Raw genomic sequence first — 27,310 nt, 5'->3', positions numbered from 1 at the left:
CGTAACATCACAGAAAGGTCAGAACCCCAATATATCCTCCTCCTGAGGCCACCTGGTATCTTGCTGAGTAGATGCAAATTGGAAAGGGCTACTAATGGACATCCACACAGCTTAATTTAGTGAAAGAGACTACAAAGACACTGTACAAGTAGTACTGGTGACACCCCATTTCACTGTAAATAGATTACATACCACCATCAATGTAAACTTCCCTGAAATGCATTGTATCTATCGTTGTCAACACTTCTCTGAGCTTTACTCATTACACAAATGCAATTAAAGACACAATACAACAGACAATCCAGCATATACACAACTAATTTTCAAAATAAATATCAGTGCGGAAAAACACACATTTCGTTTTCCTCTCTTGAAACGAGTTCTAATATCTGTTCAGCAAACTGCCTTCTCTGAGCCTCTGCTCAAGTCTGGTTCAATCTCAACCTGAAACTTGTAGCTTGAAAACATGTTTTTTTTCCCCCATTCAATCCCTCAGATCATAGTCATCCTGCTCTCAGCCTCTCCCTTGATTTTGGTTTGAAAGTAGAATGAATAAACAGCGTTATAGATACAGGACATCATGAGTGGGCATCCTCCTAAACATTTACATTTAATAAGGGTTCTTTTGTTACTCTTAAAGACAGAAAGATGACATGTCTTGAGAGTATTGAGGAATATGTAAACTCTGTCAGTACACTCTGGAATTCACAGTGATAAGCACATACTGTAAATCAAATTTAAACTACGAATTGCCCTGCTGCTGAATAGTTGGTTTAAATGCATTTCATGTGAAACTAGGCAAACAACAGGAGCAGAGGAACATATTCATTGACAGTGTTGTGGCATTCAACCAACGTGGGAAGAATGAATCATCATTACTATGCATGAAGGCGTCTAAAGTAAATGCCAAAAAAATGGAAAATTGGGCAGTGACAGGAGGAAAGCAGTCACCATTAAAAAAAAAAAAAAAAATCAGTAGATGTCCTTTCTATTACACTGAAACAAAAATAAGTCACAACCTAGTAAAGACAGTGTAGACAGTCTGTCTGCTCTGTCTCAAATCAAAATAGAGACAAATGTCCTTTAAAAGAATGTATCAGCATGTTGTAATTTTTACACACAGTGAATTAAGTAAATATTCTGGGTTAAAGTTAACCAAGATGACTTCCAGTGTGTGTGGCATAAACATAGTGAATTCTTTTACTTAACATACTTGTATTTTGGCAGGCATCATCAGTCAGCACTCTGAAGACAATTGGACTTTAGCAATTCATTCAGTAATGTTTACATGATATCTCATGGTCATGTGAAAACCATATTTTTATATAAAAACCAAAATTATACATTCTCAACATCTTTAGTTCATGGAACATTGTCAATACCCAGTGGATAACATAAAAATAGTTGTTAGGGATGAACTTTTTCCTTGGAGGGCTGAACTTCTTTCATCTTCTGAAGGTGAAAGAAGCAAAGCAGCACCCACACACCCTGATATTCAGGTGTGCCACGCCACATTTTGTATCCTTTATGGTAATAATGAAATCACTAACAATAATGATTGTTATATTCTTCATAAAACAGCAAATACAAATGACACAAACAGCATTGCCTCTGAAAAGAGGATGAAAGGATCAATGTTACCATGAAGCCAAAGGTGATGAATGGTCCACAAGTCTCTCTTTTGGTTTGCTCTCTGCCAGTTAAGCATATCAGCATATTGTCAAACCTGATTTAGATTTGACATGCTTATAGACAACATGACAAAAGGACTTGATTTTGACACCACCAAGACCGCTTTTCTAACATAGACACATGTCTGTGTATGCCCAAAACAACTTTAAACACTGTCCAACTATCAGTTAATGTGTCAAATGCCATGGTGAGCTGAAGCATGCAGCAGTCACTATACTTGTGACACCTGACATCATAAACAGTGAAACTCTGGGTTGTCATGAGGTTATAAGAGAAAAAGCAATGAAGACAGAAAGACAATATGGGGAAATGAAAGGGAAGGAAAGAACAAGAGAGTCAGTTGTCAAGATACATTTTCATTGTGGGATAGATGTATTTTTTTTTTTTTTTTTTCTGCCTTAGTTACCACATTTTAAGAACAACTGATCAGTCACAGAGTTGAAGGAGAGGGAGAGCGCATGATGTGCAGAGAGCATTGGATAAGGAGTCAATTATAGAACTGTCCAAATATCACTCCTCTGTCTCCATCCACACACTCCCTTGTCTGCTCTGTCTCTCTCGTCTGTAATGGTCCTCCTCTGGCCGAACACATTGTAGCCTCTCCAATTTGCTGGTTTTTCAACTAAAACCAAAAGGAGTGCTAGTGAAAGAATGACAAGCGGAAAAAGCTGACCATGTCTGGCATTATTGCTCTGAATTCCCTTATACTTATCACTGATAGGTATAACAAAGTTAATTTGAATTTTCTAGATCCAAGGTCATGTGAGTTGTCCTGTGTCAATCAAATCACAAAATCGGATAGTGCTGAATTTACCTGGAGCTGGCCATGCAGACTTTCACAAAACTGAAAGTTTACTGCTGGTCCTAACTACAGCCTCTGTGAGGAGCAGCTGTGAACTGAGCGAATATCAGCATGCTAACATGCTAATGACAATAATGTTAACATCCTAACTTTTAGCTGGTAATGTTTAAAATGCTCACCATCTTAGCGATGCGTGTTAAAATGAAGCTGAGGTATATGTGAATGTTGCAGATTTGCAAACATTTTTATTATGAACAAAAGAAAAACTACAATTTTGAGCCCCTAGACAGTAAGTTAAGGTATCACTAAAGTTTTCAAAATTCATCCTGAGATGAACATGAATGTCTGTAAGAGATTTCATGGCAATCAGTCCAATAGTTGTAAAGATATTTCACTCAAAACCTACCTCATGGAGGCACTAAAGGAAAATCAGGGGATCACCAAAGTCATTAGTCTAAGATTGGTGGTCTGGGAACCCTGAATGTCTTTACAAAAAATTGTGCTAGTCCATCTTGTAGATATTGAGATATCTTACTGAATAAGTGAAAACTTTGACCTCGTGGTGGTGCTAGATGAGAAGTCAAGTGATCGCAAGAGTCAAGAGGATTCATCCTATGAGGACCATTAATGTCAGTCCAAAATTTCATGGAAATCCATCCAGTATTTCTTGAGATATTTCAGTCAGGACCAAACTGACGTATCAACACCGCAATTCCTGTAGATGAGCATATGCATGAGAAATTAAAACTGCATTCATTAAATGTTAAAATGACATACACTAATTCTAAATTATTCTCTGCTTGGCTTGCTGTAGCCTACCTTTCTTTTTTTTTAAATTCTTCATTAATATTATTTTTGTTACAAATTTAGTGCGGCTCCCTAGACAGTTTTATGGTGAACTTATTCTTCATCTAAATAAATTAATCCGCAGAAAGCATTAGTATCCAGTCTGTCTTCTACATTTAACAATGTTTGTCTGTTTCGTGTTGTCATGACAATTATATTTTTAAGTAATCATCAGCAAGCCTGCCACATCGACTTTTTATATCTTTCATTCTACAGTTATATGGAAATATGTGGCACATCTCTGTGACATGACAGGCTGGGCAGGAGCTTTGTTGTCTTCATGTACTGTATGTTAGTGAATTGGAAACTATATTTAAATCCTGTTAACATACACATACGGCACGAGATTTAATTAAAAGTACGTAGCAAATGTTTCATGGACAATCAGTACATATGCAACTTTGCTTTTCAGGGTACAGTACATTAGTCTCTCCCAGAGATGGTGGCATGCTAGTGCCTAGGGTGCATATCCACCTTACCAGTTTAATTGGACAGCTGCTCAGCATCAAGATTCATACACACATACCTTCTTCCTTGAGTCTGATGGCTCCTTTATTGTGACAAATATGAGGGCAATTTATTGGTCTCCCTGGGCAGTAAATAGAAGGTTACATGTCACACCAGAGCTTTAATTGCATTGGCAGGAGGAGGTAATGTCTAGCCATGGCTACTCTGATGTGTGCACATAAACAACATGGACGTATACATTCACACACCACTTACAGTTTATGTGCACACACTGTTTGTGTCAGAATAAATGCGCATTTACATGCACACACTGCAAATGCACGCACACGCATTGTGCTTATGTACAAGAAAGTAAGATATTTTGTCAAGGTCTCCTTTCTATGGATTCTCTCTTTTCCCATCAGTTACACTTCACTGCAGCCAACATGGGACAGATAGAGATACACAGCTGTTTGCAGGGGCTTTATTCAGATAACACTGTCAAAGCATCAAGTGGATTACTCAAGTTATCTTGTCAGCACACACTTTCAACATATATCTACTTTTATCAGTTAATCTGCTGTTCAGGGAATATTAGGCTGCCATGTGTAATTAAAGTAAAGTGGTGTCAACCTCATGGTGGCACTAAAGGAAAATTCAGGGGATCGTCATAGTCGTTAGGATTCATCCTCTTGGCAGAATGGTTATATGTACCAAAAGTCATGGCAATTCAGGAGATCACCAAAGTCACTGAGCCTCATTCTTTGGGGACCATGAATTTCTATAAGAACCAATAGTAAATGTAAATGACTGATCATTTAACATTTGGTCAATGAATATGATCTATATGTTTGATTCAGTGCAGTGAAAATTAGACCTAACCAACCAACCGTGTTATTATTTTGTGAGGAGAGGCTGCACTGATCCATTAGTCACATGCTCTGTTTCTTGTTCTATTTCACACAGGCTTTGACTTCTAATCGGTTATTTAAGGCCTGACTTACATAGGTGGATCTCCACACTCTGGTTATCAAAGCTACCCTACCATGAATTACTCTTGTGATTGGACAGTTTGCAAGTGCCATGGAAAAACAAGCTGCATGAAGTATTTATATTTTTTATTTTTGTGATGCTCCCTCCACCCTGCCCTTTTTACACTATAAGGTAGCGCTATGTGTTCTTTCTAAACAATTCAACCTTAGTGTCACCAGTCCACAAAACATTTTCCCAAGCAGAATTGTGGACTGTCAAGGTCCCCTTTGTCAAACTTCAGGCATGCAGAGATGTTTTGGGGTTTTTTTTTTCTTGGGGAGCAGAGGCTTCATCTGAGGTGTCCTGTAATAGTCACTTTACCTGTTCAATTATTTGCATGTGATAGACTCATGAACAGAGTTGTTAACCAGCTCCACTCAGGGGAGCTTTTTTCCACATTGAGCATTCAACATTGTGCCTTTGGAGTCATCATAGCTGGGTACCCAATTCTTGATCCTATGTCTTCTTGGGTCTCTTTTTAGTCAGGCATGGTTCACATCAGCAGATGCTTCTTGTGAATAGCGAACTCAAAATGTTTGAGTGTTGTTAATAATTCAAAGTAGCTCTAACCCAAACCTCTAATCTAGTTTCATCGATTAGTCTCCAGGTTTGCTAACTCCTGACTCCAATTAGATTTTGCTGCTCTTATTAGTCTAGTGGTTCACATTCTTTTTCGAACCCACACTGTGAATGTTTGAATAATGTATTCAGTATGGACAAGAGCAATACAATGATTTGTGAGATATTAGTTCAAATAGATTTTGTTTGTTCATAATTTTAACTTAGACCAAATTAATGATGATGAAGTTAATACATAAATGAAGATAATTACAAAAGGTTCACTTACTTTTTCTTGCCACTGTATTTCTGCATTTTTGCTTTGTACAAGCACATTCACTGTGAGTGATCTGCGGCTGCCTGTTTGGCTGTGTGCATTCAAAAAGAGCAGAACCAACCTTAAAGTCGGTGCAAAAGCAAGTTTTTTTGACATTCATGTAACGCAGCAATAAGGAAGGAAGAAAAGCTAGGGAGGCCACGTATGGCGCCGTAAGCTCACAAACATGCCTTAACATGTTTTAGTTAGCCATATGGAGCTAATGAAAGAACAGCGAACTGAGTTACACTGACAGTAAAGGTTTTGCAAAAACATTTAACATGAGTATTCGTCAGGTAAGTTGATGAAAACTGCGTGACATTAAAATTTCCCCAAATTCCTCAAATTATATATTGATCATGCAGCATAGTTACATGTGAACTCAGTTCATAGGAAACAAGGTTGACATCGAAGAGTCCAACAAGAGAAATGGCAAGACCAAAAGATGAAGGTGTGTGTTAAGTGTTGGGGCCCCATTTTCTTTGAAGGACAGTTTGGCAAGTGCCTGAGTAACCCCTACACCACAGATTTTTCATGGTTGGATGGTGGTCCACAAATCTATAAAAAGTGCAAAACAAATCTCAGAAAGGTAATTGTATACCAATGCATACAGTAGATGTAGGTTATGAGATGAGAACTGCTTTCTTAAAAAAAAACCTTTTGATGTGCTGGTAACAGTCTCTGCACAACATGAATTCAATAACACAATTTCTTTTGAAACTGTACCATCAGAGAAATTATGTATTCAGCAGAGACTCCAAATATTATCTACAAAATTATTAGTTATTCCTTTTCATAAGAAATGTCAAAGAGACAAAAACACTCATTGGTTTGTTGCTTACTTTACCTAGATCCATTTTGCAGGATTTTGTGGGTGTTTGGATGATTTTAAAGGGCTCTGAGGACAGGAAGATAGTAAAGCAAGCTCTAACTGAATATGACATAATGAGTGCCAGAAAGAAGTGAAAAGTCTAATGCATAACTCTCTAATTGGTGTCTACTTTGGCATGGGGGTGGAAGACCACCAGAAGGATAGAGCACAACTGGGGATAGAAGCAATAAATAGGAAGGAGCAGATGGTCTACTCCAGAGGACAGACACCCAAACGCATGCAACAAACTGGACACCATAAAAGTTGGAAGTTGGTGTGGGTGTGTGTGAGAGAAATAGAGAGATTGTAAGTGTTTGAGTGTGTTGGAGAGGGACAGAGAGAGTGCCTGTCACTGTAATGTATATGTATTTTAAGGCCAGGAAGTGTAAGAACAAGTTAAATTCGTCCCTGAATTATGAGTCCTTATGGATTAGGCAAATAAATTTTATATTATACTGTGTGTGTGTGTGTGTGTGTGTACCTATGAGGATCATTGTGATTACACATATTACACACTATACGTGACAACCACCCATCATTATTGCTTTCTTTATGACATTAGTCTGCTTTTAGTAAACTGAATTATGGATTTTGACATTACACTAGTAATGAGCCATTGAGCATTACACATGGGTGTTAATGGAGTATGCATGCTTTCTCTTTTGGTGTGCAGAACAATTTTCAGAAGATATTAGGATTTAATGAATGCAACTAACCAACTATGGCTCCAGTGACATTTAGGAATCTTGCTGTGTAAAAGAAATTTACATTGCTGATGCTGATTTTATCTGCTGCATGTGGGGAACGGGTATGGTTTCCCCATCACTTTAGCATTGTATGTAGTCCACAAACAGCGCAGGAGTGATTTGCCATAATTGGCTGTTATGCAAATTAAAAAGGTGCAAATTGGAAGTGGGTTCTTGGCTTTTTTGATATTTCAAATAGGGGATGCAGAGACATTATAATGCTGATGAGGAATTGAGAGCTACAGTTTTGCAGTTAAACTGATTGCCAAACCTATAATAGGGCATGTGTGGGCGATAGGTGAAGGACAGGCACTGGTGAAAGAACACTGACCTCATGCAGCCTATTTATTATTATGCATTTAGAATCTATTGGAGGCCTTAAAAAGGCGACATAAACTGTTTTACACATTACTGTCATATTACATCAAATCACATGTAATAAAAGATGAACTGGATAATAAATACAAAATGGCAGAGGTACAAATGAAGCTAAATGAAGAGAATTTTCAGAGGCTGATATTCTAAATGACTTTCAGTGTTACATAGTGTTTTGGGAGCTGGGTAAACCATGTCAACACCTGATGGGATAGTGGAGTGTCTCTTGTTGAAGCGGACTGTGGTGGGAGCACACGTTCATCTCCATTTGGGACCAAGGCTGGCAGACATCAATGTCGATTCCCTAGGTAATCCAGGTGTTTATTATTTTTTTGGCTTCCCAGTTTAGCAATCTGCATCTTTCTGAGCTTGCAATCCAGATTTGGTCCATTGTGTGCAGTTTAGACTGAAGAGTGTTTGAAGTGTACAAAAACACACAAGCTTATGCATACACATGACAAGCATAGACACACTCACACGCATGCACTCACAGTGCAAACAGTTTGTCTTTGATTCAGTCTCAACCTGGCCAAAGAACCAATTGAACCCACCCCCCCTCAGTCCTGCATCTTGCTGTACTCTGCCTGGACATCTTCACCTTTCTGCACTCCTTCCTGGCTGAAGAAGTATTAGGATTATTCCATTGAATTTACAGTCAATAGTAATCAATTCTTAGGTAATCTTAAAAATATTTACCATTACCTGAAAAGGACACACTCAAGTGACTATAAACCATACTGATCTGAGATGTAAGGAGACATATCACTTCCACTTCAGTATTATTCTAAGTTATGTCTATTTTTAGCTTCAACTGGTAAAGCATTGTTTGCCTTGCTTGCCCTGGCAGCATGCCACTGCTTAAACATTATTTTTACCAAGGTAGCCTTAGACCCCAGTAGAAGAAAAGGACAACACTGTGTACCACTAACTCTCTACATTAAATGTTTATGGTTTAAATGCAGAGGGTTTAATCTCATTCGTGTAATTTCATTAAAGCAAACACAGTGCCTACCATTATATCAGCCACCGTAGAAACTGATATGATGGCAGGTATACATGTTATGCATATTATAAGTCACTGTGTTCATCAGGTTGCATTCAAAATTAGAAAAATTAAGTTAAGGCATTGTAACCCTAGATTTTTGAGCACAGGTTGAGGCCTTTAACAGAGTTCCCCAATCTCTGCTCCCCAGAGCAGAACAATCTCTTGTCTCCGGTATTGTGCATTAAATAAATTACAGAATGAGAAATAATTTTCCTCAATTGTGAAATGTGAAAGAAATTAGCACATCTTCATCCTAAATTGTTAATTTTAAACACCCCTTAAAATGGCAAAAGATTTTATTGAAAATTATAAATATGTGCCGATTAATTTTGATTTACATTTTGTAATTTCTTTTTATTACATTTTTCCCCTTATTAATTTGCTGTCCTAATCACATTAGTATTATATGCTATTAAAATTTAACGTCACATTGGAAGATCCAGAGCTTGAATGTATGGCTTGTAAGAAAAAAAACTGCATGAAAGAAAAATAATTTGCATTTTTTTCAATCTATGTGGCCGTATCCTATATAATCCTCTGAAAATGTTTTATGTCAAGTCATTTTCATTACTTAATGCCCAAACCTCCACTGCTGTGTTGCATTCTTGACTGATTTTCTTTTGCATGATATTGTCCTCTTATCCCTGTCTTTTTACAAGGTAATTTAACCCTTTGACACATGAGATTAAAATATATCCCCCATAATCCAATTTTCCTTGTTAAGACCACAGCTTGTGTAATTCCGGGTGAAACAACTAAAACATGTTTTGTATCAGTGGTGTGTAAAATTAACTTTGAGCAGTTTCATTCAACCCACTGACAGGAGGCTGTCATTTGGTCGAAGGCGGCGTCATCATTTTTCTATGCTTAGCATGTTTATAGCTCACATTTGCACAGCAGCAGAACTGACTATGTTTTTAAAAAAAAAGCATGTGGCCCTTTCTTGTTGAAATGTGTCATTCTTAATGAAGTGGCTCACAACAGTTATAGGTATTATCTCTCTCAGAGGAGATGATTCCCATAATGCAGTTTCACACAGAAATATGTCAGCACCAATGACTGTGTGACCAATGGATGTTTTTGGTTTTTTTTTAAATAAAGAGAATAAATTTGAAGACAGAGAAGATTTGATTATTCATTCATACAGCAATATTTCTTGCATGGTTAATGTACAGGGCAAGGTACCATATGGTGCAATTACACCCATGGTTTCCCAGAAGCCAGAAAAAGCAGCCTGCGATAAGAATTTTGTAGACTGTCATTAAAATATTTTATCACTTTTCTTTCTTTATCACTGGTCACCTCCATGAAATGCTCATGAAAGTTTCAGACTTAATGTTCTGGTTTAGTATTATGAGCCAACCAACTTGCAAACTTATTGTTGGGACTGCTGACGACACTACACCCAAATAGATTTAATTTGGTACATTTGATTGAAAAGGGTAAAGCTTTTCAAGTATCAAACTTAAATAAAACAGCTGTTTCAACATCATTTTGCTAACTATATTTAAGTGTGAAGCAGGATCTTCAGGATCTTCAGGCTCTCCTGGACATATAAGAAAAGTGTAATCCTTTTTTTTTTTTACAAGTGAGGTGCCATGACAGTAATGACACTCATTTACTTCTGCCTATTTCCCCCGGAATAGCAAACTGGTGAAGTTAATGGCTACTTTGCCATCAATTTGTGTAGCCAATTCCCCTTCTACTGCGGGACTGCTGGCCCTTATTCTACAGTAGTGTAATTGTGTAAGTGAGTTAATTGTAACATGTAGTATTCGAATAAATGCTTCAGGACACTGTAGGTTTAGGATCTCTGTGTTTGTGTCTGTTAAGTAAATATTCTGCAAGCACTGTGGTAATAAAAGAGATTGTCCTGTGAAAGGCGGTCATCTCTAATAATGATCTCACCACTTGTCAAGAGAGAAAGCAACAAATCAGTGGACAAACCTGGTGCAGTGTTTGGCTGGAATGATAACCTGGGCTGTGTACAAGATCAATTCTTTGTTATCTCATTCACTATTCCCTATACTCTACCTAATAAAGATTCAACAATTTTCTCAGTGACTAGTGAATTAAGATTTTGTGCATTCTATCTTTTCTGGCTATGCAGTCAAAAGTTGTTGGACCGACCAACGTCGCCATCCACAGAGCTACATCGCTGGTGTGGTTGAAACGTAAACAATAGCTGTTGGATTGTAAGAGGATGCAAATTAAGTCAAAATAAAAAATAAAAATGCTGTGCACGCATCCAACACCCTGACCTCCACATCCAGCCCTCCAACTCACTTCGTAAAGGTCACAATAGTCCCTGCTTTGGCACTTAAAGCTGCCATTGGTCATCATTGTGAGCACTAGAATGAACATAATTCCAAGGGATACTGGATTCCCTGTTGACAAGCTTGAAGACCTAAGTATTACTCATTACTCTACCAAATTTCAATACAAATTTGTGATGATACTAAAAAGATTATCGAAGAAAATCTTATTCACAGTGCTGGACCATCTAGAAGGAAATAGACCCTATTTCAATAGTTGTAAGTAAAGTCAACTCATAATAAGGCTAACTAAAGTGAGGTCATAGACAGTTACAAAATATTAATGACTGTCCTTGATCTCATTGAGCTCTCCTGACAAAAATATCCTTGACACAACAGAGAACCATTGAAAAACACGAATTCATAGAAATAAAACTATGGAACGAAGACATTTTTTCATTTTCAAAGGCTCTGCCTCCTGTTCTTTCTGTTGCCACCTACTTAAGCATGCATGGTCAAGCAGCAGCAGAGTCCGCTCGTTTGTCTCATTAGTGGAGAAGACAGAAAGAAGTATGACTCTCCTGAAATACCTGCCCTTGCCCAGAACTCGGGGCAGGCACAATGAAAGTCAACCATATTGAGGACCTGCGTCTGATTGATTTTCTGTATCAAACATCAACAGAAGGGGTAGACAAAGAGTTGACAAGTGTTCTGTGTTTGTTTCTGTTATTTTTATTGAACATAACACCTATCCCAGCAAGAAGTGGTCTTTATAATGTGGCATGCCACATTTCAGCTTCATTATTTCCCATTCTGGCTGGAGGAGGTGATAAATAAAACACTTGCATAAATTTAGCCTAACACAAATTTTAATGAGCTTTACTTTTTAAACAGTTGTGGAAAGAGTGACAGAGGAGCCTAGTGTAACGAGTAAAATTTTGCTTCATTAAAAAGAAATTTCTTTTTTGTTGTGTTTTTTACACAGTAAGAATGTATTCTGTTATTCAAAGATAGTAAATTACTTGTAAAAACAGTGAAGGCAGAGAAAAACAGGACCACATAATCAACATACTGTAAAATGTGTTGAAAACAAATTCATCTGCCCTTGGAGATTTACAGTTTAAAATGTATAACGTCTCAGTGGTTCTCTGATCACGATCACAGTCGATCATAAACCCTCTCGGAGTTCACACTAATTAATGTGACAATCGGATTCAAAAGGTAGTAACTAAGTCCCATTTCACCATCTGCAGATAAAATTATTTGTCTAGTACTCAAGGGCCTCGAGTTTTATGATGGTAAACCAGCAAAAATGGCTAAAAATGCCAAAGCAGTGTGTGTTCGACTTTTTTGCACTGGCCCGCACCAGGGGACCACCTGACATGTGATCAAAGTTCCATACGTAGCTCACCTTGATAACAACTGAACCCTATCCATTGCAACTGAGCAAACTCCATCTGCAAATAAATGCCATAAGATGCCATGTGACTGAGTGCTTTGAGCTTGAGCTCAGAATTTTTAGACTGACTCTAGGGATGGCAATGTCGATCTGTCGTTTGGTCAACCACCAGACTGAAATATCTCAACACCTATTGGATGGATTGCAAGGAAATCTGGTTCAGATATTCATGCTTACCAGAGGATGGATCCTAATGACTTTGCTGATTCCCTGACTTTTCATGCATATGTTTACGATGGTTTGTAAAATTAAAGTAATAAGAAATTAAGGAATAGCATAAAAAGATGTGCAAAATAAATCTATCTATCAATATATCTATCTATTTATCTCCAATTTATAACTGTGACATTTGAAAGGCAGGAAGCTATAGCTAAAGCTTTGTCAAACTCTGACAAATCTATAACGTGTGTTTCAGCCTCGAAACATCATCATTAGATTACTGTTAGATGAACACATGAACTATCAGGAGAATGATATGATTCACGTGAGAAATAGCAAATTGCCTATTAAGTTTCAAATTCTGACTATGAATTGTGATTATAGTGCTCGAAGAAATAAGATCATTTAGGAATTTACATTTTATTTGAAACATTCATTATGTACCGGTGGTAAAACTGACAATAAAAAAAAGTGACCTAACTCTATGTATTATGAATCTCAACTTACTTTACAAATATGAAACAATTCAGAGGAACAAGTCTGAACCTACCAGGTGCTCTCAAATGTTAATCTGTAAACTTTGAAGTCAAGGTTGGAAGTAAATCTGTGTGCACAGATGTAATAAATAGGATGCAAGGTTTTCTTTGAAGGCACTCCAGATGTCTTTTTATATCAATCTTACATTGGTTTAGAGGTAGCCTTCTTTCATGTCAAACCTCATAGCAAAAAGGCCGTGGCTTCAGCATTCATTATAGATAGCTTTTCAGAACATTCTCATGAATAAAATAGTGGCTTATACTTGAAGAAAAACTTTTAAGCTATGGTTGACTTGCAATGTTATGCTGCACCTGTGGCCAAGTACCAAATTAAGAAGCTAAGACAAAATATATGTATTTATAAATACACAGAATATGAATTTAAGTAATAGGTAGCATTTTGGGTATTTATTGCTGGTCTTTTTTTATTAATGCCATGTTATGTTTAGATTCACACTTCATATGAAGAAAAGACAACCCTCCCAGTATATGATTTGTGGATTGCACATAAGACATGGCTCACAGGTTGGTGTGGGGCCCAAGCAAGCTCTTTAACAGGTACAGTAATTTGAACGATCCCTGTATTGTTGTGTAATTGGACTCAAGTACAAAAAACAAAAACACTAACACAATGTAGCGTTCAATATCTTTTTGTAAATTTAGCAAGATTAATTAGGAATGAAACAAGAAAATCTATTGCCAGCTGAATAGAGAAAGACTAACTGAAACTGGACAGTTACACTTCCCATACATCACACTGTGCTATCAACATTAATTATGAAATAAGTTACTGAGGTTAATATAGAGTTATTAAATACAATCTTACAATCATTTTCACAAATACTTAGAACCCTCCATAAGCTATTTAGAAAAAAAAAAATGGATGCTGACATTCTGCGTGTGTGTGCACACATACTACAAACAGTATCATAAACAGTATCCATTTATAGCTCAACAGATGGCTGATGTAAATTTGGGCTACTACTATGCTACATCCCTAGAGCTGCCTCTTGGTGATGAATAGCCACAGCATTCACTGTCTGCTCGACCTACTTTGTCCTCAATTGACATAATTCAAGTTTAGGTTATAAGCAACATCTATCATCGACCGCAAACTACAGTGCATTACTTTGTCCCTCACTGCTGCTGCGGTTGAATTAGATTCCTTATTGATTCGTTCTCGTTCTTGATTTAGATTCCTTATTCATCTTTCTGCATGCAGGGGGCTAATGTTACATGAGACAGACTCTAATATATCCTGGATGTCACCGCTAGTAGCTGTCAGTAGTACACACACTCACATGTTGCTTCAGCAATAACCTGAAGTCTGATAGCAAAGCGAACTGGCTGTAGACATTACTTAACACAATGAATATCCCCGCTGCCGACACACGTAATCAGATAAACTTGCACATGTAAAACTATCAGCAAATAAATTCTGTGGCAAGATTCACCCTATAGAGACAGATCCTTATAGGGAAGCTCTAATGCTGTTGTAGTTACATAGGTCTAGTTCACAGCAGAAGCAGCAGGGATGCAGCAGGGAGACCTTTCTATGGCACCTATTTTAATGTAATACATGGGTTTCATGGCACAGGGGTGAAGTTTCACCTGCTTTACAACAACTCTTCTTGTAGAGTTAGAAACTCGGAAGAGCCGCTGATTCTGGGATTATTTTTCTTCACTCTGAATTAAGTTTCTTATTAATGATATTCTCACTGTTACTTAACATAGAAACACCAGAGTATCGAAAAATGTAAGATGTTAAAAAAATGTAAAATGTAGGTTTATGTTATGGCCATCAGTTTGAATTATTTGAAAGTTTTGTCTGAAAAATCATGGGGTTTTTTTCATTTGTTTGCCTTGGTAGTTGGCTGCAAATACTATAACACACATGAACTTTGGCCTGCATTGCGATAGAATTGAGTAGAGTCAGAGGTGTGAATCAGAACAGTAGTGAGATGAAAATGCTTCATTGTGGCAGTTGTGAACAAACCCCGCCACCATAGTTTACTGAATTCATCCAGAATTGCCCTAGAATCTTAAAGTGAATTCATTAAAGGTGGAGAAATTATAATCAGTTTTTCTCAACAGCTTAATCTTTAGCTTGCACCTACCATAAGAGGTGCGTGTAAAAAAAAAAAAAACCCTTTAAGCTCAGTGAGTGGATGTTTCTTTTCAAAATTCACCTTGGAAGTTGTAGTTAACTTCTCATCTTACAATTTTTTGTAGCAAGGCCTATACCTTTGATTTCTTATCAAAGAATTAAATATCTCCTAACATAGTCGTTCATCTTTTGTACTGATGATTCAACCAGGAGAGATTCATGCTCATTCAAGGAGTGTCTCTTTTTTCTCTTCTTCCTTTCTGCCTTAAAGTAAACATTGTTGTTGAAAACCAAGTCATCAGTGGCAATTTGCAACATCTTTGATGCATTGGGGCATACACTCAACAGTCAGTCCAATATCCTCTGCCACAACAGCTGTGAACTCACACTCCTCTCTCCATGAGACAGGGAAACAATATAGAAAGTATATAGGAAACACTCTTTGTAGGAACCAGGGGAGACCAGGGTAAAATTCTTTGGAAAATATTTCTCTCTTCATGGAAACTCAAAGATGCTGTTATGTTACTGACACTCCCTCTACAACCCCCAAGTTAAATCTTTAAGAGTGTCACTCACTTCCAAAGGCAAAGCTAAGGAAAAGGGCCATGAGTTCCTGCTACTTCTGACGCTGCAGTGTCATTCAGGAGACAATCAGTAGCCTGGGTTGGCTGCCTCAGTTATCCAGCAAAGACAAATAAATAAAACAAGAACCAAAAAAAAAAAAAACCTATGTCTCTAGCAACATTTTTTTTTAGCCAAGGATGTAGAAATGATGTAATACCATTTTTATTGTTCGCTTAAGTATCACAAAGATTTTAATATTATTAATAATTTTTGCTACTGAGTTACAAATAAGAAAATACATTTTATACAAGTTAATAATTATAAAAAACATTTTCTGATAAACACGCATTTGGTATGTTCCTTTTCCAACTGATATCACACAAAAGCGATCCATTCCCTTACTCAACAAAGCTTTTGCAGTTCTAAACACCTAACAGCAGGTAGTTGTTAGTGACGCATTAACATTAACATATAACGCAGCAGTGGCTTGTCTGGAATAAATAAAAGAAGAACTGGGTTATAAGCATTGGGGGTGATAGCCATTATTGCTAAACAGACAAGGCGAAATATCTACAAAAAAAGCAAACAAATCAACACTGAACGCAGTGACAGAAAAACAGACTAATCAGGTAAGTGTGCTAAAAAGGAAAGACTGGTGATTAAAAACACTCAGAAATGAGGACTGACTGCACTTATGCCCTCTTGTATTATTTATCAATTTGTACTTTGTCCTTTGGCCACAGGACTGTGCAGCGTTTCACTGTTTGGCATTAAAAAACAACAACTGTTCTTCAGAGTTCTTCCTCAGAGAAGTTGGAGCCAGCAGCCAGTTAACTTAGCTTAGCACAAAGACTAGAAACAGGGAGAAACAGCTAGCCTGGCTCTGTCTGAAGGTAACAAAAAAAGAAAGACAAAAGCCTCTTAAGCTCCACTAATTATTGTGATCTCTTTTTTTTTTTTTTTTTAATCTGTACAGAAACCAAAGGGTAAAAACAATTTGCTCTTTTGTGGGGGGCTATGTTCCAGACCATTTCTTGGCTGGAAGCCACAGCGGGAGCGTCTCATCTAACTCTCCACCAGCGAGAGAATAAGCATATTTCCTAGAATGCCCAACTTTTCCTTTAGGAAAGGAGTTAAAAATACCAATAGAAGGGGAAGATGTGAAAGTGAAAGGTCAACTGCTCTGAGGTGTGGGGGCAACAATTTAAACTGCTGGATCCCCTTTGGATTTTGATTGAAGCAAACAACAGAGAGGAGTGATTCTGTCCACTAAATGCGAGGACCCCAAAGGTAAGATAGATGCTAAGAAATCCGGTGATATAAACTGGGGAGAAATAAAAGAATCTTAAAAACAATTCTGGGTTTAGTAGCCAGTGAAGGGAGATCAGCATAGAAGATGAGTGTTCTCTCTTCTGAATGAGGAGTATGTCTGACTCCTACATACAGAGAATTACAATAATCAAAATAAGATATTGTGTAGATTCAGAATGCTTTTCGCAAATGCTCAGCATTTCACATCCTCAAGAGTAAGGACTTAAAGCAACATGGATCATTCAGTTTCAGTAGAGAGTGCAGTTGCGTGTGGTCGGTAGGAGATGGATATATGGATTTTTTCAGTTTGTTGTTGTTTTAATAGAGCCCATTGGGAGCATATATAAAGAGAATAAAATCGGGGCTTAAATATCAAAGTAGAGCCTAAAAATGGGGCAGAAGAAGCAACACTGAAGCACACAGCATTCCTGTATTCTGCCCTCTGTGGCAAGGGTTACTGCAATTATTACTGAGTGTTTCAAAATACTATTTGACCTCCATGTGGGTTCATGAATCACATCTTTGATAAACTTTTTCAGACAAATAAACAAGAAATTTACTTTCTTTTAGAGTCACAACGGATCCAGTTGGTTTAGATAAGAGAAGATGCACAAAGTGCCTTTCAAAATGAGACTCATGCTGGAGTACCATGGCTCAACAGGGGGATGAATCACTCAAAGCATCTTGGAGGGAGAAAGGAACTAAACAAGTCTCTCTTGTCTGAAACCTTGACATTCCAACATGTTTTTTAATGTAAAGCCCAAATAATTGTTTGGTTTCATTTATATCTCATTCCCTTTTTTGAGACACATTCACAGTATGCTCTGTGGGAGGGTTTGGAAGCGTTGTTCCCTATTGCGAGCTAATATCCAAGTCAGCAGTTCTCGAATTGTAATGATAGAGTGCCCAAAAATGTAATCCCTCCTTGACTGTCTCCCATGGTGAGTCAATGACATAACCGACAAAGCTATTACTTCAGACAAATGTCTCTGGCAAATTCACACCAGGATATCAAAGCAGAGATAATAATACCATCTTTCTTTGAACTTCCAACACTTCCTTCTACTTTCTTTTCCGTTTGTTTTCCCATTGTATTTTGATTTTATTGTTTTGGTGCTCATTGAGTAGGTGTACCGTATATCAGATTTCTCGACAAGCTATAAAGACATAGAAAGGAACCCACCATAATGTGACAAGTGTGAAATTAGGGTACTACAATAGGTCAATGAATAAATTTTCATCTGCGTTCCAAGTTGCATTTTCCCCCAAAGACTTTTAACATGCCAGCAGTCTTACATTAGGAAACTGTACATGACTGTCTACACACACAAACAGATCTATTTAAATATCTATCTAATTTAATCTTTACATATAACCTTTTTTGTTTCCTAACAGTGTATCAAACAACTGCAACTACTCTGCGCATATTGTGAATTTAAAGAGAATATTATAATACCATTTTTCCTATTGAGGAAATAATGTAAAATAGTGCGTCTCATCCTTAACAGGCCATACCAGTAACATACGATACACTTGAATGATAGCTTATTGTTTATTAGCGTTAATTGATCACCATGCATCAGCTGGTAAATTGTGTGATTGGCTGGTAAATCCAACATACCTGCTGGCCACTCGGCCGTAAAAGCCTTCCCCATACACCAACTTAGTTCAGAGTGCTACAAATAAAAAATAAAGTAAAAGGAAAGAAAAGAAAACACACCGTAACTTTCCTAAGCTCTCTCACACTCTCTCATGGGCCTTGCAGAGCAAAAGCAGTCTCTCCTTCTTAACCTGCTACCATTTCCCCATCTCCCACTTGCTAGCTTTGCAGACGCAACAAAAACAAAATATTTTTGCCATCAGTAGAAAGCAGAAGACAAAACACTTGTATTCACATGTGTGATCCTGAAGCAGCATTCTTCAGTAAGACTTTTGAAAAACTTTTGAAAAGAGACACATCAAATGTGAAGAGGCAGATGCAGCAGAACGCATGTAAAAAAAACAGACAGGATGCAGAATGGCACCTCAGTTATGATGATGATGTACTGTGTTGTGTTTCAACATGTTGCTCACATACAGGACATGATTGACATGCAGTATGAACAAACAGTGAATCACCGCAATATGTCATAGCATCCACTGAAATTACTAGATGATGATGGGACCTATGCGATTGTATACGGCAAGATTGTTTGCAGGGTTTACAGGCGACATTCCTGCATCAGAGTGAGCCCCAGCAGGCTCCTCAGAGTCAGTGAAAGACAATGACTGAGCAAGTGTAGTATGCAGAGGTGCAGGAGGAGTGCATGCAGAGGTGCAGAGCAGTGGACCCCTGCTGTTAGGTAACTTGTCCCATGGTCACTGAAGGCAGCATGCCGTACACTTCAAAGACAGGTACAATAGGGGGAAGGCTGTCTCCTGAGGGAAGGTTGTTTCCTGAGTTTACTGCTCAGTTGAGAGAAGGCTGCATCTAAGGCTTGTGTTTTCACGGGCAGGGTACAATATAAAACTTTTCTCTCAAAACAAGATACTGGTGTAAAACATTCCCTTGAATCAACATACTCACAGTATCTTGACTCATGTTTATTTAGTGAGCCAACATGCTCACACGCTAATCTGACTAAAGAGGACTTTTCTAGCATTGAAGGGAACAGGCAAAATGATTCAATGTTCACACAGGCTTGATATCTACAGAGTGCTGAATATTTTCTATATCGTAAGACTTGCTTATTTGAAAAGTAAAAAATAAAATATTGTATGTTTGGTGTAACACAGCTTACTAAGTAAGGTTAGTGCTAGAGCTTTTAGCTCGAGCTGTGGCCAGAGTGTGTGTGTACATCGGTTTAATATGTAGGAGCTTAAAAGTGTATACACAAATTTGCACTCCTGGGACTTGTCAGACATAACTGGCTTTGCGTTGGCAGAGTAGCTTTCTAGACGGCACTGGTGGAGGCCATGGACACCTTTCACTTCTCCAAAGCAAATGATTGAATCTTTATTCCCACTGAGTGCAAATGGCCATCGTCCACATTTGGAATATGGCCTTGCCAGCTGGAAAGCATCACTCCAGGCTTGCAACATGAAATGAGTAAAAGGCTGTTTAAGGAACACAGGATCTCTACGTTAAATAAAAGATGGTGGTAGTATTACCTTTGAGGCTGCTCAGTAACAAGATGAGCCCCAGAGCCTACAGTTACCTTCTTTTAATCACCAACGAAAAGACAGACATATATGCACGCAAGCTTTCTTCACACTGAGCTGTCTGCTTCACACTGGTATGATAAACAATACAGCAGATTGCCTGCAAAGGCACTGGACCTTGCAATCTGACCTCTCCAGATGAGTCAAGCAAAAACAGAATTTACATTGCAGGTTCATTTCTTATGAATTTCCTTATTTCTATGTGAGAATTGGTTGGCTACAGTAATTTCTGTGCATAACGTATTAATCTTACTAATTTTTTTTCTTCTGAGCTACATAGCTAAATTGCATTTTTCTTTTATAATCTGTAATCCTTGAACAATTACATTTCTATATAGAGAAGTAACAAGCATTCTCAATGCAAGTGGCAGCACTCTCCCTCTTTTAAAAGTTATATACAGTTCCCCTTCTTTCGTCTGTTGGCTTTATGTCACACTGATGACAAAAGTTGCTAAAACCAGATGAGAATAATTAATTTCCCACTTCAAGTTAGTTGAAGGGATTTGTCTGCATAATTCTTTCCAAGCTACCAAGGAGCCGGCTGAAAGAACTGGATGTCCCTCACTGAACGATTCCCCCAATGCTCATGTGATTTGAGCCATGGAGTGAGCCAAGTGCACACAACACACTGTCCTGATGCATTTTATCTGTCAAGTTGATTTTCCATGGAAATAAATGACTTTATTGTAGAATCACAAGATTGAAAAGAAGTTTTGTTATTCATGTCAGTAAACTGTCAGTTCTTTCTTTTCCCACAGTGAGATTAACTCTCTAAAGTGTCTCCTATAATGTGTCTCAGCGTCACCGAGAGACAAGTCAGGACCTTCAAGCACGCAGTTTGTGTTATAATCTGTTACATACTCAATTAATGTATATAATGCACCCTTTGCAATAAGGCAGTCTATTTATGTTGTCAATGCACTGCTCATTCTTCTGCTCAGGCTTTACTGCTGCTTCACTGCTCATAATGCATTTCATCTGCAGGCTCAATTTGCAAAAACACACATGATGCTTTAGGGAAACTTATGTCTACGAATTTGAGGATTTCAACAACTGAAGTGCAGCTTTCATGTACAAAGAATTACTTTTTTTAAAAGGCTAATACCATTATATTTTAGACTCACATCGTTCTAATTTGAATTCCACAATCCCAAAGTTTAGAACATAAAGTTAGGTGTAGAAGGGCAGAAAAAATCGAGCGAAAGTCAATATGCTAATCCCATTGTTTCAACCTGTCAGTCTTCAATCTTCAGTCCTATGTTGCTCAAATTTCATTTTAAGGTTTAGGCTACAGGATGTAAATATTAATCACTTTTCTGGAGTAACATGCATTCCTGACCACTTCCGAATGGTTTTACAGGCTAATTCAATCAAACAGCGCTATGGCTGCAATTTGCATTAAGGGCTGCACATTTGTAACTGGGTAACCCATGATTTATTTTGCATTTTTAAAGAGACATTTGAAGGGATATCTCATTGGCATTTGACCTAATGCTGTGATGCTGGGATGTTTTATTACTCTGATATGGTATTAAGGTGTGATATGAGGAGAGAAAATATTGGTTCATGCTGTTCAGAGGCTCAGTTTAAAGTGCAGCACTTGATTGGAAGTCAGAGTGTAAAGGACTTAAATACGTATGGTACTGGCGCCAGTTCAATCACAGATTGTTTTTTAATTAGCGTCACACTACTTTTAGGGGGGGAAAAAGAAAATAAAAGAAGTGTCAATTATAGTGTCCCAGATCTTCTCCCCCATTCTTAGTAATGATCATACCTATAGCCTGTTTTACTTGTATTGTTTACTTGTATTAAATCCATGTACTTGTTTCAAACTGCACTTGATATTTTGTTTTTGAAAGATGTAATAAGGTCCTTGTGGATTAATGAGGAATTAATCGTCAGCATGGGAGGTTCCCATAAAGTCAAAGTTCACAATCCAAATGGGTCTCAAATACCGGCCTGTTCACAACCCTTTTGAGACATAGACCAATTATCGACTCTTAATCAAACTACCTCAGGCAGCTCAAGTAACGAATGGCACTCATGGACTTAATAATCACTCATGGTCACAATAACGACAACAATTCCTAAGCAGCATAAGTGCTACCTGGCCCATTTCCAAGTTTAACAGCATCAACCGAACCACAAAATGAGACCAAATCAGATGCAGATGGACACGATCTGTCATAAATGTATCTTAGCATTCTTACAAGTCTTCTTGGCCCCATCTTGTCATTATGAGCGCTTGCCAAACAACTGCAAGGACATATGCAAATGTCTGTGTAGCTAACAAGAGATAAGTCTTTGGCACCACCACTGGCACTGACAGATGCTATAGACAGACACACACCATAGAACATTTTGTCTCTCAGAGGCAAAGCTGTAGGCATCAGGGCTAAGATTTGGTGGCTTTTCACTGGCTAACAAGATTCTGACATCTTGGCAGTGACGGTGATCAGGGTGAAACAGAGCAGTATGAACGGTCACAGTTCAAATTGTGCCATGTTGAAATGGGAGGCAGACAGGCTGGCAGGCAGACATTTCCAAAAACCACAGACCTGGTCTTAATGGTACATTTAAGCCTACTATTGGGCTGTCACGTTATCCAAAGAAAGATTATTTCTTCTGAGTAGATGTCTGGATGAAAGCATAATAACCTAATGTTTGGTTGAAAATAAAAAAAAAGGCCTCAGTATGTTTAAATTAAAGAAGCATTACACATAAAAATCAACACATAACAAGCAAATCTCAAATGGAATGCATAATTTCTTTTATTAACAAGCTGTTTTAGTCACCCTCCACATCTATTCATATTATGTTACAATATGTACATTTGCTTCCTTGTATTACACTTGAGCTTTTTCCTATTTCTCAGTCTTTCTCTCTATTTCTGTTACCCAGAATGAATTTATTTTGGCCTCACTTCTCTTATCAACATTATACCATTATGGTGTGACAAAATGACTCAAATGCATAGTACCACACTTATTTGCATCTCATTTTATTTCCATTCAGTAAATTGCGATGATTCAACATTTCTTTTCATAATTGAATTTCATTGAGCGAAAAAGGTGCACTGACACAGTATGACTGTTTGTCATGTGTGTGTGTGTGTGTGTGTGTGTGTATGTGTGTTAACAAGTGTTTGTGAGTGTGTGTGTGTGTGTGTGTGTGTGTGTGTGTGTGTGTGTGTGTGTGTGTGTGTGTGTGTGTGTGTGTGTGTGTGTGTCTAGCTATTTTTATGATATGAGCTTTTTTTCTGGGTTTCCTCCTTATAATAGTTTTTAACGTATTTGTTAAAATTTAAAAAGTTTTCAAAGCAAACAGTATAACGAGTTATCACAACTGTAGGGTAATGTGATGACAATGAAAACCTGTAATTTTTTTATATTTCTATAAAACAGAAAACAATTTCTAATAACCAAGTATAATATTTTTCACGCTTGATCTGCAGATTAAGATAATGTACAGATATTAGATATTCTAGCTAACTGCTTGCGATTTGAGGATATGATCTTTGATCTGTAATCCAAAATGTCACAGTGTATTACAATCACTTTGCCTAAAGCAAGGTTTCAAGTGAAATCTTAACATGACAATAATCTCGCAAAGTAATAGGCCTGCCAGGAGAGACTTACTGCACTCAATGTCTTTAAGGGCTGACATTTTCTATCCACAGAGTCATAGATGTGCTAATCATCACAAAGATTCAAGTTTTTAATGAGAAGATCAAGATGCCTTTTGATATATCAGAGCTTCAGGTTTTAAGATATGACTGCCAAACTTTGTTGTTCTTTAAATATTTTAAAATGTCTGCCATACCCACTTGTGGAAAAATGTGCATGTCCCCCTATTAGTCATAAATAAGACAGTTTGTTTATACTTTGTAGATTAAGTTATTAAGTTCTGTTGAATTGTGTTCCAGAATACTAACTCTGTAGAAACAGTACATAAAGGGAGTTTTTTTATGAATTAGTTGTTTAGTTTTCATTGAGGCCTACAGTCTCTTGGATGGTGTATTAGAGAGCAGAAGTAGTTTTACCCTGGAACTTTAAGAAAAATGACAAAGAATGTGTTAATTTGGCTAAATGTCACATACTGTATATATCTTTTAGTGAACTGCAGCGTGACCTGACAAATGCAATCCAGACAAGTTGTCCTTGGTCAAGGGCATTAATATCACTCAGGAACAAAGACAGAAATGTTGCTTTGAGGTGTTGCTCTGCACTAGAGTGGTTTCTCATCTGTAAAGTTGGCTTTTTCATGGTGTTTGTTGTGTCTGTGTGTCCCGCATGCAGGATATTATATATGTCTGTATGTATATGCACATACAGTAGCACAGAAATTTCCGTCATTTCCTTGACAATGTAACACCATGCTGCTAAAGTGACAGACAGACCACTTTCTCTATGAATCTCGTGCTTCTGCCTGGGGACTGGAAATGTGCTAAACACAGTGAAAACCAATCTCGTTTTTCATAATCATTCCTGGGATTTTCTTCGGTCTCCAAATGCAGGAGTGACATTAAGCCCTATAGCAACAGGATTGGCCCATAGTTAGATTTGGTCCCTATCAGACCATAGCCATTCTGGGAGTCCACTCAGCCTTTGCTATCAACTACCCCACCCCCCCACCCCTGCATACACACCCACAGTCAACTCTACCCCCGCCTGAAAGCTTAAATGAACTAGTAACTGACAGAAGGAACATTTAATTTCACATACATAAACCCATATTCACAGTTACACACACACACACACACACACACACACAACCTGGTATTCAAGCAATCATTTAAAGCTCAAGCAGTTAAATATAATGCAAAGAATCAAACACAAGAGGCTTAATTGAAGCTGAACTTTCTCAGCTAAAAAGGGAAAGATCTGTGATAGTGCACTGAGTGAGTAGGATTTTTCTTAGAATTCAATGCTGAAACTCGACCTAAATGTGGTATTGATAGGGAAAATGAGAGAAGTATTGATTACGTGTTGAGTTGTAGCTGATCAGCAATGAATAGCAGCTTGAGTAAATGAATGACAGCCAATTTTCAAAATAGTAAAATGTAATTACCACTGGCTTCATGTGGCTGTGTGCTTGGTAAATATTTAGGGCTTTTTGACTTTGACTTCTAACATTAACATCCTTGTTGTGTCAAAGAATAAGTAAAATTATAGTGATGTAAAAAACTCTTATGGCAGGCGTACATTTTCATTTGCTGATGTCTCTTGGAACTCTGGTTGCAGGAGGTAAAAATAAACTTATTCTTTACTGCGGGTGTGTGCGTGTAAGAGTGCTTTCAATAAATATTGGTAATGAAATTGGTCTAACATTTGTGTCTATTGTGATATAGATGTTTTCGCAGCTTAGAGATGTGAACAATCCTACGTAACCTCTACTCTGCTTGACCGGCTTGACCTCATGCTGAAAGAGCTCTGAGCATCTTTAACAATATAAACAATCATCTAGGCCAATGCGCCAAGCAATTTCAAATACAGCTCTGCTTCATGCAACATGCTGTAGTCTATAACAAGTAAAAAGTAAAAAGTAAATACAAAATAATAGATGAAAATATCTGCCGTGCATTCAATAACACCAAATGCTAACATGCTGAGCACAGACAGTATGCTCTTCCATCTTCCAAATTCCATTCAATTAAGTAGGCTGATTATCATTTAGCTAATTTCACTTAATGACTTTCGATGTTGCACGAATGAAAGCCTAAGGTAAATAACCTTATTTAGGAAAAATCAAAAGTTGATCTCAATTAGTAGGCACTTAAAGTTACATGACTTCACTTAGAAATACTAATTTGACCTACGTTTCCTAAATTGTGTGAGGTACAGCCAGCTACAGTTACAACCAACATTTGCCTTCTGAGAATGCCTGAGATCATGGGGAAGTAACCTCTTCTTTCTGTAGTTTTTGCGCAGAATATGTTTTTGCAACGTCTTTGCTGTACATTCATTAAACTTCCACTGCAAAGCCATGTGAGGACACCCGTGGCAGTACATTTTTCCGCTGTGTCTTAACTTACTGTGTGGAACGGGTAAAAACTACTTGTCAAAATTTCAATCACTCCTTCACAAGTGCATCCCTTCTCAGCAGGTTTCAAGATGATGTGTAACATGTTTGAGGCCACACTATTTTTTTGTGCAGGCCACTCATTTCATTTTCTTTTTTCTTCTTTAATTTTTGTACCAATTCTCTTGTTTTTATCCACCTTTTTGCTTCTGTTTTGCTGTGTGTGAATCAAGAGCTCATTGTCTATAGCTTGTAGCTTGTGATGACTTGAAAGGAGCAGTAGGCAATGACACTCTGTTCAGTTTTTTCTCTGGAAAGTAACTGGCAGCAATATGCTTTCTGTGCTGGCAGGGCTAATCCCTGCTGCAACCATCACCACTGAGAGTGTGATGTGTTTGCATGTTGGACATAACACTAAAGACTCGTGAGCTTGCATTTCCAGTACATTTACTGGAGCATCGATGGTCACTGTCAAAGACTCAAAAATATTTGCTGAAGTGGCACAAGCAACACCAAGATTTTCATGATCCTGCCATGATCTAATCTGCGGTGGCTGCCAGGGAGCCTTCTTCTCTCTCTCCTGGCAGCCATCCCTGGTTTAGGACTTCTAATGATTAGCAGGGCTTCGGGCGTTACTATCCGGAAACAATTTCTTCTCCTCCTGTATCGGAGACAGGTTCTGTCCCACCGTGACTGAGTGTGAAAAGCTACTCAATTCTGTAACCACTGACTCCATATTCTACACGTTTTGCTAGACTCTGTATTTAATTTGCACACTGCACCACTAGCTTTAGCAACACTGGAATCCAGGTTGGCACCAATAACATGTGGATGAAGCAGACTGAGATCACAAAAGAGAGCCTGGCAAGGATGTTTGAGTTTGCCGGAAAGATGAGTCTGCATCAATTAATTGTCTCTTTTCCCTTTGCTTGTCACGGAGGTGAGCAGGGATTTGGTTTTGTTGATA

At 37.9% G+C, this 27,310-nt stretch overlaps 1 long non-coding RNA gene across 1 annotated transcript in view; it reads left to right on the top strand.

Annotated features, from left to right (window-relative positions):
- Nucleotides 1-16,779: 16,779 nt before the first annotated feature.
- LOC120794153 overlaps nt 16,780-27,310 on the top strand; it is a 31,011-nt gene continuing 20,480 nt past the window's right edge. The window contains exon 1 of the long non-coding RNA XR_005708101.1: nt 16,780-17,100. This is a non-coding gene — a long non-coding RNA (uncharacterized LOC120794153). The remainder of the gene's footprint in view (nt 17,101-27,310) is intronic.

The sequence above is a fragment of the Xiphias gladius genome, chromosome 1, assembly GCF_016859285.1.
Source record: "Xiphias gladius isolate SHS-SW01 ecotype Sanya breed wild chromosome 1, ASM1685928v1, whole genome shotgun sequence".
Lineage (NCBI taxonomy): Eukaryota > Metazoa > Chordata > Actinopteri > Istiophoriformes > Xiphiidae > Xiphias > Xiphias gladius.
This window is presented reverse-complemented; position numbering and strand designations above follow the sequence as displayed.